Source organism: Taudactylus pleione, unplaced genomic scaffold (assembly GCF_031769625.1).
Source record: "Taudactylus pleione unplaced genomic scaffold, aTauple2 ptg001597l, whole genome shotgun sequence".
Classification (NCBI taxonomy): domain Eukaryota; kingdom Metazoa; phylum Chordata; class Amphibia; order Anura; family Myobatrachidae; genus Taudactylus; species Taudactylus pleione.
In genome coordinates, this window is record NW_028285994.1 from 1,563,037 (window position 1) to 1,581,158 (window position 18,122).

Sequence of the window (18,122 nt, forward strand, 5' to 3'; positions counted from 1 at the left end):
TGGCTGCAATGTCATAGTGAATCCTGCATGTCTGCACTTTTTTTTACTACACGGCCACGCAGCAAACATAGGAACTGGCTGCAGCGCAAGATGTTCACCTGCGGTGACCTTAACGGCATCAGCTGGTTGGCTAAAGGTTGATGCGAGTTCGGTATGTTTTGTCGACAGTAACAATGTTGACAGTCATTATATAGACACCGTAATGTCGACAAGAACAACATATTGACAGACAAAATGTCCTCATGCTCAGAATGTTGACAACCACAATGTTGACACTAACAAAAGGCCGACATGTTCAAATTGTGGACAGCCAAAATGTTGACAGGTGCATAATGTTGACACCCAATTCCAGACCTTAACCCTAAGATTTCTATTGTGGACATTTTGACGGTGTCGTTATTTCATACGGCAGCATTTTAGCTGTGTCGACAGTTCATGTGTTGTCATTTAGACTGCGCCAGCATTTTGCAGGTGTTGACATGTGGGGTGTGGACATTTTAGCCATATTGACATGATGGTATTGACCTTTTGACTGTCAAGATTGCGATTTCCCACATGATGACAACATCCCAGGTTGATGGTCCCTGGTGAGTCCACAGACCAGCTGTTGGCGGAAGAAAGATGCCAGAACCCAACGGAAGAGGATACGCTAGATTGGTGCGGGCACCTGGACACACACCAATCAGAAGGTACCTGATCTTGTCTGAGCACTCAAACTGAGCAGGCTTGGGCCTGGTCACTCTCTGGAAGGCAGATGACTTGGAACACTCGGAGCTATGTTTTGCTTTTTTTCTTCTTCTCTGTTGGAGCTGGGGCCAGTAGGAGGCCATCTTCTCTAGGCCCTTTGTGGGGGCCCACTTCTCCAATGTTACCACAGCAGTAGCAGCACCTGAAGTGCACAGGAATGGTTGTGTAACACCAATGCTAATTCCAGACACCTGTCTGAGTCTACAATTTGTTCCTGGCTTCCATCATCCCTCCACCCATGGCCTGGACTCTGAAAAAGAAAGAAAGCCTTCAACGCAGCCCAAGCTTTCAGCCGGCCACAGTAAGAGAGCCACCATTCCATGTCACCGAGCAGACGAGCGCTGTCCCGAAGAAGGCTTTCTCTAGCCCTTCCCATTCTGTGATAGACGTCGCCGATGCCAGCCATTGCCCAAGTCACGAAAGCAAGCAAGAAAGCCAGCGCTTACCTACTAAGGGCCTGTGAGAAAGCAGGCTGAAGGGAAAGCTGCCCGCTTAGTCATCCAGGTGTGATTGCCTTGCCGCTGTAGGGCGCTAGGGGCCAGACATCTGTGAAGATAGAAGAACGTGTTTGAGATGCTGCTGATTAGTAAAATGAATGAGAGAAGTAAGCCAAAGTAAGGCCGGTTGTGAGAGTATGTTTGTGTGGGCAATAAGGAGGAAAAAATGAGGGAGTAAAAAAGGCTTAAAGAGGCAGCAGCAGCAGCAGGAAGATGTGGCTAGACGAGAGGGTTGGAGGGAGAGAGCCCAGTGCTGTGATGCAGACAGCAAGCAACGTGTGGAAGGTAGTGAATAGCAAGGAGCAGCTGGGCTGGAGAGGTGGATCCTGGCTGCTGCTGGTGACAAGTAGAAAAGGAGCAAGTGAGAGTCTGGTCTCTGCCTACGGCCACACCACCCTGAACACGCCCGATCTCGTCTGATCTCGGAAGCTAAGCAGGGTCAGGCCTGGTTAGTACTTGGATGGGAGACCGCCTGGGAATACCAGGTGCTGTAGGCTTTTGCTTTTTTACTCTGCAACCAGCAGGGGTCGCTCTTCACAGCTTCTCAATCTTCTTCACTTTTTCAAATGCACACTTCTCTCTTTCTTTTACTCACTCACTCACTCACTCACTCATTCATGCCTTTATTCACTTATTTATGACTGCTGCACATCCAGCTCTTTCCAAAACTACACTCAAACTTCACCATTATGTCACCTACTTCTTTTTTCATGCATACAACCCAAAGCATCTAGCACTCTCTCAGCAGCAGCAACCCCATTCCCAACATGGCTGACAGGGCACACACAACTAGGCCGCACTTAGCAGCGCCTTACGTCCCACCTAGGGTTTCCGGCGCAGTCATTTCTCAGCAGATGCTGCAACGGACTGTGCACTATAAGGGTCACCCACCGCACACGTTATACGGCCTCCTCACACCCTTTCCAAGTGTCTGACCTCAAAGTGATGGTCTACATTGCTGGACACCATATTATCCAGTATCAGGTCAGTGCCATAAGTCTGGAGCCATAACCAAAATGCATCTGTTGTTTGGCTGCAATGTCATAGTGAATCCTGCATGTCTGCACTTTTTTTTACTACACGGCCACGCAGCAAACATAGGAACTGGCTGCAGCGCAAGATGTTCACCTGCGGTGACCTTAACGGCATCAGCTGGTTGGCTAAAGGTTGATGCGAGTTCGGTATGTTTTGTCGACAGTAACAATGTTGACAGTCATTATATAGACACCGTAATGTCGACAAGAACAACATATTGACAGACAAAATGTCCTCATGCTCAGAATGTTGACAACCACAATGTTGACACTAACAAAAGGCCGACATGTTCAAATTGTGGACAGCCAAAATGTTGACAGGTGCATAATGTTGACACCCAATTCCAGACCTTAACCCTAAGATTTCTTGGACATTTTGACGGTGTCGTTATTTCATACGGCAGCATTTTAGCTGTGTCGACAGTTCATGTGTTGTCATTTAGACTGCGCCAGCATTTTGCAGGTGTTGACATGTGGGGTGTGGACATTTTAGCCATATTGACATGATGGTATTGACCTTTTGACTGTCAAGATTGCGATTTCCCACATGATGACAACATCCCAGGTTGATGGTCCCTGGTGAGTCCACAGACCAGCTGTTGGCGGAAGAAAGATGCCAGAACCCAACGGAAAGAGGATACGCTAGATTGGTGCGGGCACCTGGACACACACCAATCAGAAGGTACCTGATCTTGTCTGAGCACTCAAACTGAGCAGGCTTGGGCCTGGTCACTCTCTGGAAGGCAGATGACTTGGAACACTCGGAGCTATGTTTTGCTTTTTTTCTTCTTCTCTGTTGGAGCTGGGGCCAGTAGGAGGCCATCTTCTCTAGGCCCTTTGTGGGGGCCCACTTCTCCAATGTTACCACAGCAGTAGCAGCACCTGAAGTGCACAGGAATGGTTGTGTAACACCAATGCTAATTCCAGACACCTGTCTGAGTCTACAATTTGTTCCTGGCTTCCATCATCCCTCCACCCATGGCCTGGACTCTGAAAAAGAAAGAAAGCCTTCAACGCAGCCCAAGCTTTCAGCCGGCCACAGTAAGAGAGCCACCATTCCATGTCACCGAGCAGGACGAGCGCTGTCCCGAAGAAGGCTTTCTCTAGCCCTTCCCATTCTGTGATAGACGTCGCCGATGCCAGCCATTGCCCAAGTCACGAAAGCAAGCAAGAAAGCCAGCGCTTACCTACTAAGGGCCTGTGAGAAAGCAGGCTGAAGGGAAAGCTGCCCGCTTAGTCATCCAGGTGTGATTGCCTTGCCGCTGTAGGGCGCTAGGGGCCAGACATCTGTGAAGATAGAAGAACGTGTTTGAGATGCTGCTGATTAGTAAAATGAATGAGAGAAGTAAGCCAAAGTAAGGCCGGTTGTGAGAGTATGTTTGTGTTGGGCAATAAGGAGGAAAAAAAGAGGGAGTAAAAAAGGCTTAAAGAGGCAGCAGCAGCAGTAGCAAGATGTGGCTAGACGAGAGGGTTGGAGGGAGAGAGCCCAGTGCTGTGATGCAGACAGCAAGCAACGTGTGGAAGGTAGTAAATAGCAAGGAGCAGCTGGGCTGGAGAGGTGGATCCTGGCTGCTGCGCGGGTGACAAGTAGAAAAGGAGCAAGTGAGAGTATGGTCTCTGCCTACGGCCACACCACCCTGAACACGCCCGATCTCGTCTGATCTCGGAAGCTAAGCAGGGGTCAGGCCTGGTTAGTACTTGGATGGGAGACCGCCTGGGAATACCAGGTGCTGTAGGCTTTTGCTTTTTTACGCTGCAACCAGCAGGGGGTCGCTCTTCACAGCTTCTCAATCTTCTTCACTTTTTCAAATGCACACTTCTCTCTTTCTTTTACTCACTCACTCACTCACTCATTCACTCACTCACTCACTCACTCACTCATTCATGCCTTTATTCACTTATTTATGACTGCTGCACATCCAGCTCTTTCCAAAACTACACTCAAACTTCACCATTATGTCACCTACTTCTTTTTTCATGCATACAACCCAAAGCATCTAGCACTCTCTCAGCAGCAGCAACCCCATTCCCAACATGGCTGACAGGGCACACACAACTAGGCCGCACTTAGCAGCGCCTTACGTCCCACCTAGGGTTTCCGGCGCAGTCATTTCTCAGCAGATGCTGCAACGGACTGTGCACTATAAGGGTCACCCACCGCACACGTTATACGGCCTCCTCACACCCTTTCCAAGTGTCTGACCTCAAAGTGATGGTCTACATTGCTGGACACCATATTATCCAGTATCAGGTCAGTGCCATAAGTCTGGAGCCATAACCAAAATGCATCTGTTGTTTGGCTGCAATGTCATAGTGAATCCTGCATGTCTGCACTTTTTTTACTACATGGCCACGCAGCAAACATAGGAACTGGCTGCAGCGCAAGATGTTCACCTGCGGTGACCTTAACGGCATCAGCTGGTTGGCTAAAGGTTGATGCGAGTTCGGTATGTTTTGTCGACAGTAACAATGTTGACAGTCATTATATAGACACCGTAATGTCGACAAGAACAACATATTGACAGACAAAATGTCCTCATGCTCAGAATGTTGACAACCACAATGTTGACACTAACAAAAGGCCGACATGTTCAAATTGTGGACAGCCAAAATGTTGACAGGTGCATAATGTTGACACCCAATTCCAGACCTTAACCCTAAGATTTCTATTGTGGACATTTTGACGGTGTCGTTATTTCATACGGCAGCATTTTAGCTGTGTCGACAGTTCATGTGTTGTCATTTAGACTGCGCCAGCATTTTGCAGGTGTTGACATGTGGGGTGTGGACATTTTAGCCATATTGACATGATGGTATTGACCTTTTGACTGTCAAGATTGCGATTTCCCACATGATGACAACATCCCAGGTTGATGGTCCCTGGTGAGTCCACAGACCAGCTGTTGGCGGAAGAAAGATGCCAGAACCCAACGGAAGAGGATACGCTAGATTGGTGCGGGCACCTGGAGACACACCAATCAGAAGGTACCTGATCTTGTCTGAGCACTCAAACTGAGCAGGCTTGGGCCTGGTCACTCTCTGGAAGGCAGATGACTTGGAACACTCGGAGCTATGTTTTGCTTTTTTTCTTCTTCTCTGTTGGAGCTGGGGCCAGTAGGAGGCCATCTTCTCTAGGCCCTTTGTGGGGGCCCACTTCTCCAATGTTACCACAGCAGTAGCAGCACCTGAAGTGCACAGGAATGGTTGTGTAACACCAATGCTAATTCCAGACACCTGTCTGAGTCTACAATTTGTTCCTGGCTTCCATCATCCCTCCACCCATGGCCTGGACTCTGAAAAAGAAAGAAAGCCTTCAACGCAGCCCAAGCTTTCAGCCGGCCACAGTAAGAGAGCCACCATTCCATGTCACCGAGCAGACGAGCGCTGTCCCGATGAAGGCTTTCTCTAGCCCTTCCCATTCTGTGATAGACGTCGCCGATGCCAGCCATTGCCCAAGTCACGAAAGCAAGCAAGAAAGCCAGCGCTTACCTACTAAGGGCCTGTGAGAAAGCAGGCTGAAGGGAAAGCTGCCCGCTTAGTCATCCAGGTGTGATTGCCTTGCCGCTGTAGGGCGCTAGGGGCCAGACATCTGTGAAGATAGAAGAACGTGTTTGAGATGCTGCTGATTAGTAAAATGAATGAGAGAAGTAAGCCAAAGTAAGGCCGGTTGTGAGAGTATGTTTGTGTGGGCAATAAGGAGGAAAAAATGAGGGAGTAAAAAAGGCTTAAAGAGGCAGCAGCAGCAGCAGGAAGATGTGGCTAGACGAGAGGGTTGGAGGGAGAGAGCCCAGTGCTGTGATGCAGACAGCAAGCAACGTGTGGAAGGTAGTGAATAGCAAGGAGCAGCTGGGCTGGAGAGGTGGATCCTGGCTGCTGCTGGTGACAAGTAGAAAAGGAGCAAGTGAGAGTCTGGTCTCTGCCTACGGCCACACCACCCTGAACACGCCCGATCTCGTCTGATCTCGGAAGCTAAGCAGGGTCAGGCCTGGTTAGTACTTGGATGGGAGACCGCCTGGGAATACCAGGTGCTGTAGGCTTTTGCTTTTTTACTCTGCAACCAGCAGGGGTCGCTCTTCACAGCTTCTCAATCTTCTTCACTTTTTCAAATGCACACTTCTCTCTTTCTTTTACTCACTCACTCACTCACTCACTCACTCATTCATGCCTTTATTCACTTATTTATGACTGCTGCACATCCAGCTCTTTCCAAAACTACACTCAAACTTCACCATTATGTCACCTACTTCTTTTTTCATGCATACAACCCAAAGCATCTAGCACTCTCTCAGCAGCAGCAACCCCATTCCCAACATGGCTGACAGGGCACACACAACTAGGCCGCACTTAGCAGCGCCTTACGTCCCACCTAGGGTTTCCGGCGCAGTCATTTCTCAGCAGATGCTGCAACGGACTGTGCACTATAAGGGTCACCCACCGCACACGTTATACGGCCTCCTCACACCCTTTCCAAGTGTCTGACCTCAAAGTGATGGTCTACATTGCTGGACACCATATTATCCAGTATCAGGTCAGTGCCATAAGTCTGGAGCCATAACCAAAATGCATCTGTTGTTTGGCTGCAATGTCATAGTGAATCCTGCATGTCTGCACTTTTTTTTACTACACGGCCACGCAGCAAACATAGGAACTGGCTGCAGCGCAAGATGTTCACCTGCGGTGACCTTAACGGCATCAGCTGGTTGGCTAAAGGTTGATGCGAGTTCGGTATGTTTTGTCGACAGTAACAATGTTGACAGTCATTATATAGACACCGTAATGTCGACAAGAACAACATATTGACAGACAAAATGTCCTCATGCTCAGAATGTTGACAACCACAATGTTGACACTAACAAAAGGCCGACATGTTCAAATTGTGGACAGCCAAAATGTTGACAGGTGCATAATGTTGACACCCAATTCCAGACCTTAACCCTAAGATTTCTATTGTGGACATTTTGACGGTGTCGTTATTTCATACGGCAGCATTTTAGCTGTGTCGACAGTTCATGTGTTGTCATTTAGACTGCGCCAGCATTTTGCAGGTGTTGACATGTGGGGTGTGGACATTTTAGCCATATTGACATGATGGTATTGACCTTTTGACTGTCAAGATTGCGATTTCCCACATGATGACAACATCCCAGGTTGATGGTCCCTGGTGAGTCCACAGACCAGCTGTTGGCGGAAGAAAGATGCCAGAACCCAACGGAAGAGGATACGCTAGATTGGTGCGGGCACCTGGAGACACACCAATCAGAAGGTACCTGATCTTGTCTGAGCACTCAAACTGAGCAGGCTTGGGCCTGGTCACTCTCTGGAAGGCAGATGACTTGGAACACTCGGAGCTATGTTTTGCTTTTTTTCTTCTTCTCTGTTGGAGCTGGGGCCAGTAGGAGGCCATCTTCTCTAGGCCCTTTGTGGGGGCCCACTTCTCCAATGTTACCACAGCAGTAGCAGCACCTGAAGTGCACAGGAATGGTTGTGTAACACCAATGCTAATTCCAGACACCTGTCTGAGTCTACAATTTGTTCCTGGCTTCCATCATCCCTCCACCCATGGCCTGGACTCTGAAAAAGAAAGAAAGCCTTCAACGCAGCCCAAGCTTTCAGCCGGCCACAGTAAGAGAGCCACCATTCCATGTCACCGAGCAGACGAGCGCTGTCCCGATGAAGGCTTTCTCTAGCCCTTCCCATTCTGTGATAGACGTCGCCGATGCCAGCCATTGCCCAAGTCACGAAAGCAAGCAAGAAAGCCAGCGCTTACCTACTAAGGGCCTGTGAGAAAGCAGGCTGAAGGGAAAGCTGCCCGCTTAGTCATCCAGGTGTGATTGCCTTGCCGCTGTAGGGCGCTAGGGGCCAGACATCTGTGAAGATAGAAGAACGTGTTTGAGATGCTGCTGATTAGTAAAATGAATGAGAGAAGTAAGCCAAAGTAAGGCAGGTTGTGAGAGTATGTTTGTGTGGGCAATAAGGAGGAAAAAAAGAGGGAGTAAAAAAGGCTTAAAGAGGCAGCAGCAGCAGCAGGAAGATGTGGCTAGACGAGAGGGTTGGAGGGAGAGAGCCCAGTGCTGTGATGCAGACAGCAAGCAACGTGTGGAAGGTAGTGAATAGCAAGGAGCAGCTGGGCTGGAGAGGTGGATCCTGGCTGCTGCTGGTGACAAGTAGAAAAGGAGCAAGTGAGAGTCTGGTCTCTGCCTACGGCCACACCACCCTGAACACGCCCGATCTCGTCTGATCTCGGAAGCTAAGCAGGGTCAGGCCTGGTTAGTACTTGGATGGGAGACCGCCTGGGAATACCAGGTGCTGTAGGCTTTTGCTTTTTTACTCTGCAACCAGCAGGGGTCGCTCTTCACAGCTTCTCAATCTTCTTCACTTTTTCAAATGCACACTTCTCTCTTTCTTTTACTCACTCACTCACTCACTCACTCACTCACTCACTCACTCACTCATTCATGCCTTTATTCACTTATTTATGACTGCTGCACATCCAGCTCTTTCCAAAACTACACTCAAACTTCACCATTATGTCACCTACTTCTTTTTTCATGCATACAACCCAAAGCATCTAGCACTCTCTCAGCAGCAGCAACCCCATTCCCAACATGGCTGACAGGGCACACACAACTAGGCCGCACTTAGCAGCGCCTTACGTCCCACCTAGGGTTTCCGGCGCAGTCATTTCTCAGCAGATGCTGCAACGGACTGTGCACTATAAGGGTCACCCACCGCACACGTTATACGGCCTCCTCACACCCTTTCCAAGTGTCTGACCTCAAAGTGATGGTCTACATTGCTGGACACCATATTATCCAGTATCAGGTCAGTGCCATAAGTCTGGAGCCATAACCAAAATGCATCTGTTGTTTGGCTGCAATGTCATAGTGAATCCTGCATGTCTGCACTTTTTTTTACTACACGGCCATGCAGCAAACATAGGAACTGGCTGCAGCGCAAGATGTTCACCTGCGGTGACCTTAACGGCATCAGCTGGTTGGCTAAAGGTTGATGCGAGTTCGGTATGTTTTGTCGACAGTAACAATGTTGACAGTCATTATATAGACACCGTAATGTCGACAAGAACAACATATTGACAGACAAAATGTCCTCATGCTCAGAATGTTGACAACCACAATGTTGACACTAACAAAAGGCCGACATGTTCAAATTGTGGACAGCCAAAATGTTGACAGGTGCATAATGTTGACACCCAATTCCAGACCTTAACCCTAAGATTTCTATTGTGGACATTTTGACGGTGTCGTTATTTCATACGGCAGCATTTTAGCTGTGTCGACAGTTCATGTGTTGTCATTTAGACTGCGCCAGCATTTTGCAGGTGTTGACATGTGGGGTGTGGACATTTTAGCCATATTGACATGATGGTATTGACCTTTTGACTGTCAAGATTGCGATTTCCCACATGATGACAACATCCCAGGTTGATGGTCCCTGGTGAGTCCACAGACCAGCTGTTGGCGGAAGAAAGATGCCAGAACCCAACGGAAGAGGATACGCTAGATTGGTGCGGGCACCTGGAGACACACCAATCAGAAGGTACCTGATCTTGTCTGAGCACTCAAACTGAGCAGGCTTGGGCCTGGTCACTCTCTGGAAGGCAGATGACTTGGAACACTCGGAGCTATGTTTTGCTTTTTTTCTTCTTCTCTGTTGGAGCTGGGGCCAGTAGGAGGCCATCTTCTCTAGGCCCTTTGTGGGGGCCCACTTCTCCAATGTTACCACAGCAGTAGCAGCACCTGAAGTGCACAGGAATGGTTGTGTAACACCAATGCTAATTCCAGACACCTGTCTGAGTCTACAATTTGTTCCTGGCTTCCATCATCCCTCCACCCATGGCCTGGACTCTGAAAAAGAAAGAAAGCCTTCAACGCAGCCCAAGCTTTCAGCCGGCCACAGTAAGAGAGCCACCATTCCATGTCACCGAGCAGACGAGCGCTGTCCCGATGAAGGCTTTCTCTAGCCCTTCCCATTCTGTGATAGACGTCGCCGATGCCAGCCATTGCCCAAGTCACGAAAGCAAGCAAGAAAGCCAGCGCTTACCTACTAAGGGCCTGTGAGAAAGCAGGCTGAAGGGAAAGCTGCCCGCTTAGTCATCCAGGTGTGATTGCCTTGCCGCTGTAGGGCGCTAGGGGCCAGACATCTGTGAAGATAGAAGAACGTGTTTGAGATGCTGCTGATTAGTAAAATGAATGAGAGAAGTAAGCCAAAGTAAGGCCGGTTGTGAGAGTATGTTTGTGTGGGCAATAAGGAGGAAAAAATGAGGGAGTAAAAAAGGCTTAAAGAGGCAGCAGCAGCAGCAGGAAGATGTGGCTAGACGAGAGGGTTGGAGGGAGAGAGCCCAGTGCTGTGATGCAGACAGCAAGCAACGTGTGGAAGGTAGTGAATAGCAAGGAGCAGCTGGGCTGGAGAGGTGGATCCTGGCTGCTGCTGGTGACAAGTAGAAAAGGAGCAAGTGAGAGTCTGGTCTCTGCCTACGGCCACACCACCCTGAACACGCCCGATCTCGTCTGATCTCGGAAGCTAAGCAGGGTCAGGCCTGGTTAGTACTTGGATGGGAGACCGCCTGGGAATACCAGGTGCTGTAGGCTTTTGCTTTTTTACTCTGCAACCAGCAGGGGTCGCTCTTCACAGCTTCTCAATCTTCTTCACTTTTTCAAATGCACACTTCTCTCTTTCTTTTACTCACTCACTCACTCACTCACTCACTCACTCACTCACTCACTCATTCATGCCTTTATTCACTTATTTATGACTGCTGCACATCCAGCTCTTTCCAAAACTACACTCAAACTTCACCATTATGTCACCTACTTCTTTTTTCATGCATACAACCCAAAGCATCTAGCACTCTCTCAGCAGCAGCAACCCCATTCCCAACATGGCTGACAGGGCACACACAACTAGGCCGCACTTAGCAGCGCCTTACGTCCCACCTAGGGTTTCCGGCGCAGTCATTTCTCAGCAGATGCTGCAACGGACTGTGCACTATAAGGGTCACCCACCGCACACGTTATACGGCCTCCTCACACCCTTTCCAAGTGTCTGACCTCAAAGTGATGGTCTACATTGCTGGACACCATATTATCCAGTATCAGGTCAGTGCCATAAGTCTGGAGCCATAACCAAAATGCATCTGTTGTTTGGCTGCAATGTCATAGTGAATCCTGCATGTCTGCACTTTTTTTTACTACACGGCCACGCAGCAAACATAGGAACTGGCTGCAGCGCAAGATGTTCACCTGCGGTGACCTTAACGGCATCAGCTGGTTGGCTAAAGGTTGATGCGAGTTCGGTATGTTTTGTCGACAGTAACAATGTTGACAGTCATTATATAGACACCGTAATGTCGACAAGAACAACATATTGACAGACAAAATGTCCTCATGCTCAGAATGTTGACAACCACAATGTTGACACTAACAAAAGGCCGACATGTTCAAATTGTGGACAGCCAAAATGTTGACAGGTGCATAATGTTGACACCCAATTCCAGACCTTAACCCTAAGATTTCTATTGTGGACATTTTGACGGTGTCGTTATTTCATACGGCAGCATTTTAGCTGTGTCGACAGTTCATGTGTTGTCATTTAGACTGCGCCAGCATTTTGCAGGTGTTGACATGTGGGGTGTGGACATTTTAGCCATATTGACATGATGGTATTGACCTTTTGACTGTCAAGATTGCGATTTCCCACATGATGACAACATCCCAGGTTGATGGTCCCTGGTGAGTCCACAGACCAGCTGTTGGCGGAAGAAAGATGCCAGAACCCAACGGAAGAGGATACGCTAGATTGGTGCGGGCACCTGGAGACACACCAATCAGAAGGTACCTGATCTTGTCTGAGCACTCAAACTGAGCAGGCTTGGGCCTGGTCACTCTCTGGAAGGCAGATGACTTGGAACACTCGGAGCTATGTTTTGCTTTTTTTCTTCTTCTCTGTTGGAGCTGGGGCCAGTAGGAGGCCATCTTCTCTAGGCCCTTTGTGGGGGCCCACTTCTCCAATGTTACCACAGCAGTAGCAGCACCTGAAGTGCACAGGAATGGTTGTGTAACACCAATGCTAATTCCAGACACCTGTCTGAGTCTACAATTTGTTCCTGGCTTCCATCATCCCTCCACCCATGGCCTGGACTCTGAAAAAGAAAGAAAGCCTTCAACGCAGCCCAAGCTTTCAGCCGGCCACAGTAAGAGAGCCACCATTCCATGTCACCGAGCAGACGAGCGCTGTCCCGATGAAGGCTTTCTCTAGCCCTTCCCATTCTGTGATAGACGTCGCCGATGCCAGCCATTGCCCAAGTCACGAAAGCAAGCAAGAAAGCCAGCGCTTACCTACTAAGGGCCTGTGAGAAAGCAGGCTGAAGGGAAAGCTGCCCGCTTAGTCATCCAGGTGTGATTGCCTTGCCGCTGTAGGGCGCTAGGGGCCAGACATCTGTGAAGATAGAAGAACGTGTTTGAGATGCTGCTGATTAGTAAAATGAATGAGAGAAGTAAGCCAAAGTAAGGCCGGTTGTGAGAGTATGTTTGTGTGGGCAATAAGGAGGAAAAAATGAGGGAGTAAAAAAGGCTTAAAGAGGCAGCAGCAGCAGCAGGAAGATGTGGCTAGACGAGAGGGTTGGAGGGAGAGAGCCCAGTGCTGTGATGCAGACAGCAAGCAACGTGTGGAAGGTAGTGAATAGCAAGGAGCAGCTGGGCTGGAGAGGTGGATCCTGGCTGCTGCTGGTGACAAGTAGAAAAGGAGCAAGTGAGAGTCTGGTCTCTGCCTACGGCCACACCACCCTGAACACGCCCGATCTCGTCTGATCTCGGAAGCTAAGCAGGGTCAGGCCTGGTTAGTACTTGGATGGGAGACCGCCTGGGAATACCAGGTGCTGTAGGCTTTTGCTTTTTTACTCTGCAACCAGCAGGGGTCGCTCTTCACAGCTTCTCAATCTTCTTCACTTTTTCAAATGCACACTTCTCTCTTTCTTTTACTCACTCACTCACTCACTCACTCACTCACTCACTCATTCATGCCTTTATTCACTTATTTATGACTGCTGCACATCCAGCTCTTTCCAAAACTACACTCAAACTTCACCATTATGTCACCTACTTCTTTTTTCATGCATACAACCCAAAGCATCTAGCACTCTCTCAGCAGCAGCAACCCCATTCCCAACATGGCTGACAGGGCACACACAACTAGGCCGCACTTAGCAGCGCCTTACGTCCCACCTAGGGTTTCCGGCGCAGTCATTTCTCAGCAGATGCTGCAACGGACTGTGCACTATAAGGGTCACCCACCGCACACGTTATACGGCCTCCTCACACCCTTTCCAAGTGTCTGACCTCAAAGTGATGGTCTACATTGCTGGACACCATATTATCCAGTATCAGGTCAGTGCCATAAGTCTGGAGCCATAACCAAAATGCATCTGTTGTTTGGCTGCAATGTCATAGTGAATCCTGCATGTCTGCACTTTTTTTTACTACACGGCCACGCAGCAAACATAGGAACTGGCTGCAGCGCAAGATGTTCACCTGCGGTGACCTTAACGGCATCAGCTGGTTGGCTAAAGGTTGATGCGAGTTCGGTATGTTTTGTCGACAGTAACAATGTTGACAGTCATTATATAGACACCGTAATGTCGACAAGAACAACATATTGACAGACAAAATGTCCTCATGCTCAGAATGTTGACAACCACAATGTTGACACTAACAAAAGGCCGACATGTTCAAATTGTGGACAGCCAAAATGTTGACAGGTGCATAATGTTGACACCCAATTCCAGACCTTAACCCTAAGATTTCTATTGTGGACATTTTGACGGTGTCGTTATTTCATACGGCAGCATTTTAGCTGTGTCGACAGTTCATGTGTTGTCATTTAGACTGCGCCAGCATTTTGCAGGTGTTGACATGTGGGGTGTGGACATTTTAGCCATATTGACATGATGGTATTGACCTTTTGACTGTCAAGATTGCGATTTCCCACATGATGACAACATCCCAGGTTGATGGTCCCTGGTGAGTCCACAGACCAGCTGTTGGCGGAAGAAAGATGCCAGAACCCAACGGAAGAGGATACGCTAGATTGGTGCGGGCACCTGGAGACACACCAATCAGAAGGTACCTGATCTTGTCTGAGCACTCAAACTGAGCAGGCTTGGGCCTGGTCACTCTCTGGAAGGCAGATGACTTGGAACACTCGGAGCTATGTTTTGCTTTTTTTCTTCTTCTCTGTTGGAGCTGGGGCCAGTAGGAGGCCATCTTCTCTAGGCCCTTTGTGGGGGCCCACTTCTCCAATGTTACCACAGCAGTAGCAGCACCTGAAGTGCACAGGAATGGTTGTGTAACACCAATGCTAATTCCAGACACCTGTCTGAGTCTACAATTTGTTCCTGGCTTCCATCATCCCTCCACCCATGGCCTGGACTCTGAAAAAGAAAGAAAGCCTTCAACGCAGCCCAAGCTTTCAGCCGGCCACAGTAAGAGAGCCACCATTCCATGTCACCGAGCAGACGAGCGCTGTCCCGAAGAAGGCTTTCTCTAGCCCTTCCCATTCTGTGATAGACGTCGCCGATGCCAGCCATTGCCCAAGTCACGAAAGCAAGCAAGAAAGCCAGCGCTTACCTACTAAGGGCCTGTGAGAAAGCAGGCTGAAGGGAAAGCTGCCCGCTTAGTCATCCAGGTGTGATTGCCTTGCCGCTGTAGGGCGCTAGGGGCCAGACATCTGTGAAGATAGAAGAACGTGTTTGAGATGCTGCTGATTAGTAAAATGAATGAGAGAAGTAAGCCAAAGTAAGGCAGGTTGTGAGAGTATGTTTGTGTTGGGCAATAAGGAGGAAAAAAAGAGGGAGTAAAAAAGGCTTAAAGAGGCAGCAGCAGCAGTAGCAAGATGTGGCTAGACGAGAGGGTTGGAGGGAGAGAGCCCAGTGCTGTGATGCAGACAGCAAGCAACGTGTGGAAGGTAGTAAATAGCAAGGAGCAGCTGGGCTGGAGAGGTGGATCCTGGCTGCTGCTGGTGACAAGTAGAAAAGGAGCAAGTGAGAGCCTGGTCTCTGCCTACGGCCACACCACCCTGAACACGCCCGATCTCGTCTGATCTCGGAAGCTAAGCAGGGTCAGGCCTGGTTAGTACTTGGATGGGAGACCGCCTGGGAATACCAGGTGCTGTAGGCTTTTGCTTTTTTACTCTGCAACCAGCAGGGGTCGCTCTTCACAGCTTCTCAATCTTCTTCACTTTTTCAAATGCACACTTCTCTCTTTCTTTTACTCACTCACTCACTCACTCACTCACTCATTCATGCCTTTATTCACTTATTTATGACTGCTGCACATCCAGCTCTTTCCAAAACTACACTCAAACTTCACCATTATGTCACCTACTTCTTTTTTCATGCATACAACCCAAAGCATCTAGCACTCTCTCAGCAGCAGCAACCCCATTCCCAACATGGCTGACAGGGCACACACAACTAGGCCGCACTTAGCAGCGCCTTACGTCCCACCTAGGGTTTCCGGCGCAGTCATTTCTCAGCAGATGCTGCAACGGACTGTGCACTATAAGGGTCACCCACCGCACACGTTATACGGCCTCCTCACACCCTTTCCAAGTGTCTGACCTCAAAGTGATGGTCTACATTGCTGGACACCATATTATCCAGTATCAGGTCAGTGCCATAAGTCTGGAGCCATAACCAAAATGCATCTGTTGTTTGGCTGCAATGTCATAGTGAATCCTGCATGTCTGCACTTTTTTTTACTACATGGCCACGCAGCAAACATAGGAACTGGCTGCAGCGCAAGATGTTCACCTGCGGTGACCTTAACGGCATCAGCTGGTTGGCTAAAGGTTGATGCGAGTTCGGTATGTTTTGTCGACAGTAACAATGTTGACAGTCATTATATAGACACCGTAATGTCGACAAGAACAACATATTGACAGACAAAATGTCCTCATGCTCAGAATGTTGACAACCACAATGTTGACACTAACAAAAGGCCGACATGTTCAAATTGTGGACAGCCAAAATGTTGACAGGTGCATAATGTTGACACCCAATTCCAGACCTTAACCCTAAGATTTCTATTGTGGACATTTTGACGGTGTCGTTATTTCATACGGCAGCATTTTAGCTGTGTCGACAGTTCATGTGTTGTCATTTAGACTGCGCCAGCATTTTGCAGGTGTTGACATGTGGGGTGTGGACATTTTAGCCATATTGACATGATGGTATTGACCTTTTGACTGTCAAGATTGCGATTTCCCACATGATGACAACATCCCAGGTTGATGGTCCCTGGTGAGTCCACAGACCAGCTGTTGGCGGAAGAAAGATGCCAGAACCCAACGGAAGAGGATACGCTAGATTGGTGCGGGCACCTGGAGACACACCAATCAGAAGGTACCTGATCTTGTCTGAGCACTCAAACTGAGCAGGCTTGGGCCTGGTCACTCTCTGGAAGGCAGATGACTTGGAACACTCGGAGCTATGTTTTGCTTTTTTTCTTCTTCTCTGTTGGAGCTGGGGCCAGTAGGAGGCCATCTTCTCTAGGCCCTTTGTGGGGGCCCACTTCTCCAATGTTACCACAGCAGTAGCAGCACCTGAAGTGCACAGGAATGGTTGTGTAACACCAATGCTAATTCCAGACACCTGTCTGAGTCTACAATTTGTTCCTGGCTTCCATCATCCCTCCACCCATGGCCTGGACTCTGAAAAAGAAAGAAAGCCTTCAACGCAGCCCAAGCTTTCAGCCGGCCACAGTAAGAGAGCCACCATTCCATGTCACCGAGCAGACGAGCGCTGTCCCGATGAAGGCTTTCTCTAGCCCTTCCCATTCTGTGATAGACGTCGCCGATGCCAGCCATTGCCCAAGTCACGAAAGCAAGCAAGAAAGCCAGCGCTTACCTACTAAGGGCCTGTGAGAAAGCAGGCTGAAGGGAAAGCTGCCCGCTTAGTCATCCAGGTGTGATTGCCTTGCCGCTGTAGGGCGCTAGGGGCCAGACATCTGTGAAGATAGAAGAACGTGTTTGAGATGCTGCTGATTAGTAAAATGAATGAGAGAAGTAAGCCAAAGTAAGGCCGGTTGTGAGAGTATGTTTGTGTGGGCAATAAGGAGGAAAAAATGAGGGAGTAAAAATGGCTTAAAGAGGCAGCAGCAGCAGTAGCAAGATGTGGCTAGACGAGAGGGTTGGAGGGAGAGAGCCCAGTGCTGTGATGCAGACAGCAAGCAACGTGTGGAAGGTAGTAAATAGCAAGGAGCAGCTGGGCTGGAGAGGTGGATCCTGGCTGCTGCTGGTGACAAGTAGAAAAGGAGCAAGTGAGAGCCTGGTCTCTGCCTACGGCCACACCACCCTGAACACGCCCGATCTCGTCTGATCTCGGAAGCTAAGCAGGGTCAGGCCTGGTTAGTACTTGGATGGGAGACCGCCTGGGAATACCAGGTGCTGTAGGCTTTTGCTTTTTTACTCTGCAACCAGCAGGGGTCGCTCTTCACAGCTTCTCAATCTTCTTCACTTTTTCAAATGCACACTTCTCTCTTTCTTTTACTCACTCACTCACTCACTCACTCACTCATTCATGCCTTTATTCACTTATTTATGACTGCTGCACATCCAGCTCTTTCCAAAACTACACTCAAACTTCACCATTATGTCACCTACTTCTTTTTTCATGCATACAACCCAAAGCATCTAGCACTCTCTCAGCAGCAGCAACCCCATTCCCAACATGGCTGACAGGGCACACACAACTAGGCCGCACTTAGCAGCGCCTTACGTCCCACCTAGGGTTTCCGGCGCAGTCATTTCTCAGCAGATGCTGCAACGGACT

At 49.1% G+C, this 18,122-nt stretch overlaps 8 non-coding genes across 8 annotated transcripts; all 8 read left to right on the forward strand.

The window, feature by feature from the left end:
* The first annotated feature begins 1,622 nt into the window (after positions 1-1,622).
* On the forward strand, positions 1,623-1,741 carry LOC148442226 (5S ribosomal RNA). The gene has a single exon (XR_015875904.1). It is a non-coding gene; the product is annotated as a 5S ribosomal RNA (ribosomal RNA).
* Positions 1,742-3,897: 2,156 nt separating this feature from the next.
* Positions 3,898-4,017, forward strand: LOC148442227 (5S ribosomal RNA). Its single transcript, XR_015875860.1, has one exon. It is a non-coding gene; the product is annotated as a 5S ribosomal RNA (ribosomal RNA).
* A 2,179-nt stretch (positions 4,018-6,196) lies between these two features.
* Positions 6,197-6,315, forward strand: LOC148442228 (5S ribosomal RNA). The gene has a single exon (XR_015875905.1). It is a non-coding gene; the product is annotated as a 5S ribosomal RNA (ribosomal RNA).
* Positions 6,316-8,474: 2,159 nt separating this feature from the next.
* Positions 8,475-8,593, forward strand: LOC148442229 (5S ribosomal RNA). The gene has a single exon (XR_015875906.1). It is a non-coding gene; the product is annotated as a 5S ribosomal RNA (ribosomal RNA).
* Positions 8,594-10,768: 2,175 nt separating this feature from the next.
* On the forward strand, positions 10,769-10,887 carry LOC148442230 (5S ribosomal RNA). Its single transcript, XR_015875907.1, has one exon. It is a non-coding gene; the product is annotated as a 5S ribosomal RNA (ribosomal RNA).
* Positions 10,888-13,062: 2,175 nt separating this feature from the next.
* On the forward strand, positions 13,063-13,181 carry LOC148442231 (5S ribosomal RNA). The gene has a single exon (XR_015875842.1). It is a non-coding gene; the product is annotated as a 5S ribosomal RNA (ribosomal RNA).
* A 2,168-nt stretch (positions 13,182-15,349) lies between these two features.
* On the forward strand, positions 15,350-15,468 carry LOC148442232 (5S ribosomal RNA). The gene has a single exon (XR_015875843.1). It is a non-coding gene; the product is annotated as a 5S ribosomal RNA (ribosomal RNA).
* A 2,159-nt stretch (positions 15,469-17,627) lies between these two features.
* LOC148442233 (5S ribosomal RNA) lies at positions 17,628-17,746 on the forward strand. The gene has a single exon (XR_015875844.1). It is a non-coding gene; the product is annotated as a 5S ribosomal RNA (ribosomal RNA).
* Positions 17,747-18,122: the final 376 nt, after the last annotated feature.